Source organism: Loxodonta africana, unplaced genomic scaffold, assembly GCF_030014295.1.
Source record: "Loxodonta africana isolate mLoxAfr1 unplaced genomic scaffold, mLoxAfr1.hap2 scaffold_34, whole genome shotgun sequence".
Classification (NCBI taxonomy): domain Eukaryota; kingdom Metazoa; phylum Chordata; class Mammalia; order Proboscidea; family Elephantidae; genus Loxodonta; species Loxodonta africana.
This window is the reverse complement of record NW_026975055.1, coordinates 119,443-122,019: the sequence shown is the minus strand read 5'-3', so window position 1 is coordinate 122,019 and position 2,577 is coordinate 119,443. Positions and strand designations below refer to the sequence as shown.

At 35.1% G+C, this 2,577-nt stretch overlaps 1 pseudogene; it reads left to right on the top strand.

Moving 5' to 3' along the window:
* The first annotated feature begins 230 nt into the window (after window positions 1-230).
* Window positions 231-1,585, top strand: LOC135229535 (olfactory receptor 4A5-like; annotated as a pseudogene).
* Window positions 1,586-2,577: the final 992 nt, after the last annotated feature.

The following is a 2,577-nucleotide window of genomic DNA, read 5'->3' as shown; positions in this document are numbered from 1 at the left end:
CCAACTGTAAGTACTGGTTTTATATCCATTTATTTGTTTAGAGTTTATCTTCGCCACCAGAGAATGTTTCTTGAAAGCAGAAATCCTTTCCCTCTTTGTCATTGCTGACCTCTGTGCCAAGCACTGTCATGTTTTAAAAAAGAAGTATTAAATGAATGAAAGACTGTTGAGCCACTGACTGATCTTCTGTGTAGAAGATCCACTAAGATTTAGAGAGAGAACCTGTTATTCATGGGCACATGAATAGAAGTAGAATTGTTAAGGGAAGACATACTGGAATCTTTGGAAGAGAAACTCAGTACATATTTCTAAATATTTATTATGAATAAGCCACTGCACAAGATTAATAGTGAAGAAGAACTCCAAGACCTAATGGACATATTCACACTGATGTTCATGATTTCTTTACAGGTATTGTTCTCCTAAGCTCTCATCTCTGAATTAGGTCTTATAGAAGAGTAAATGGGATACAGTAACAATGTAACAGAATTTGTCCTCCTGGGATTCACGCAGGATCCTGAGGGCCAGAGAGTGTTAACTGTCATGTTTTTGCTCATCTACATTGTGACAATGGTGGGCAACCTGCTTATTGTCATGACTGTTGTTGTCAGCCCCTCCCTGGGCTCCCCCACGTACTTCTTCCTTGCCTATCTGTCACTCATGGATGCTGTTTATTCCACTGCCGTTTCCCCAAAATGATTCTAGGGTTACTCTGTGATAAAAAGACTATTTCCTTCCCAGCTTGCACGGGCCAGCTCTTTATAATGCACTTGTTTTGTGGTGTCGAGGTTTTTCTTCTGGTGGCAATGGCCTATGACCACTATGTGGCCATCTGTAAGGCACTGCATTACTTAACCATCATGAATCGACATGTTTGCATTCTGTTGCTGGTGGTGGCCTGGGTTGGAGGTTTTTTGCACTCTGTGGTTCAACTTCTCTTTGTGTACAGCCTCCCCTTCTGTGGCCCCAATGTCATTGATCACTTCATGTGTGACATGTACCCATTACTGGAACTTGCTTGCTCTGACACCTATTTTATAGGGCCCACTGTTGTTGCCAATGGCAGAGACACCTGTATGGTAATTTTTATCCTTCTATTAATCTCCTGTGGGGTCATCCTAAGATCCCTGAAGACTCACAGTCAGGAAGGGAGGTGCAAAGCCCTGTCTGCCTGCAGCTCCCACATTACAGTGGTTGCCCTCTTTTTTGTTCCCTGTGTTTTCATGTATGTTAGACCTCTTTCCAAATTTCCAATTGACAAATTTATGACTGTGGTTTATACAGTTATCACTCCCATGTTGAATCCTCTGATATACACCCTGAGAAATTCTGAAATGAAAAATGCTATGGAAAAAATCTGGAGTAGAAAGTTAACCACATGTAGAATAAGAATTTGCATCCACACTGAAAATATTGGTAATTCTAAAGCAAGTAATAGGCAATGAACTATTACATTGAATGATTAAGTCAATTCAATGGATTCCCTAGGAATACTTCTCTTTACTGACGTAAAGGCATCCAAAATGTAGAATAAATTATCCTTTGACATTAGAATGAAACTAATCGAGACATTCTGGAGGCTGGATAGAAGCCATAAGTATTTTTCCTGTTATAAATAAAAATAAGTTTACTTTTAATTTTATTTTTCTCAGTATATACTGAAAGAGGAGTCAAAAAATTATTTTTTTTCCTTTTAAAAAGAGAAAAAAACAAGTTACTTACAAAAATTTTCTATCATCCATATTAGTGAGAAAACAATTTGGCCAATACTTAGAACAAATTTTTGAGGCCAAGAGTGCGGTTTTAAAATTTTACTGTTCATTATTCTATTAACACAACAGTTTTTTTTTTTTTTTTTTTAGCTCCACTATCCGTTTTGTGTTTAAGATTACTTCTGTTCCTCTGGGCAATTTCTATGTATTTCCAATTCTGCATATTTTAGTGGGACATGATATTGTGTTTGGTTTGAGACACCATCAGTGAGCAATTTTGATAGATGGGATGTGGTTGATGAAGAAAACCCAATCTTGTTCTCGATTAGAGGAAAGATACTACTCTTTCACTTTGGATTTGAAAATGACATTAATCTAAGTTATAAACATATTTATATTTTCCTCATTAGTTATTATGTGCATTTTTTGTGGTTCTTAAAAGATTAAATACAGCTTCTGATTTTATCTCCATGAAATTGAAGACGTAGAAAGAAATGTGTTATTTTTCATAAGCAGCATGTTCCCTAAAAGTTGTACTAAACTTAAATGCTTTTTTATGTAGCACTTAGTAATGATTTGGTTTGATAAAAACAAAATTTTATTTTTTCAATTTTATGTAAAAAAATAAGTTTTTCTTAGTCTACAGCCCATCCAGGAACATCAGAAACCAGAAAGCAGAAAGATTTTTTTCAGTGTAATATGGAACATTATGCTTAACAAGAGTTTACTTTTCTAACTAAAAGAAAGATTTTAAAACATTTCTTATTTTTTAAATCTTAGTGTGTAATTTTTCATGTATATCCAGCAATATATGCAATTATTTATAAATCTTGTAGCCTCTTACCTAGAATATTATCTATATAAT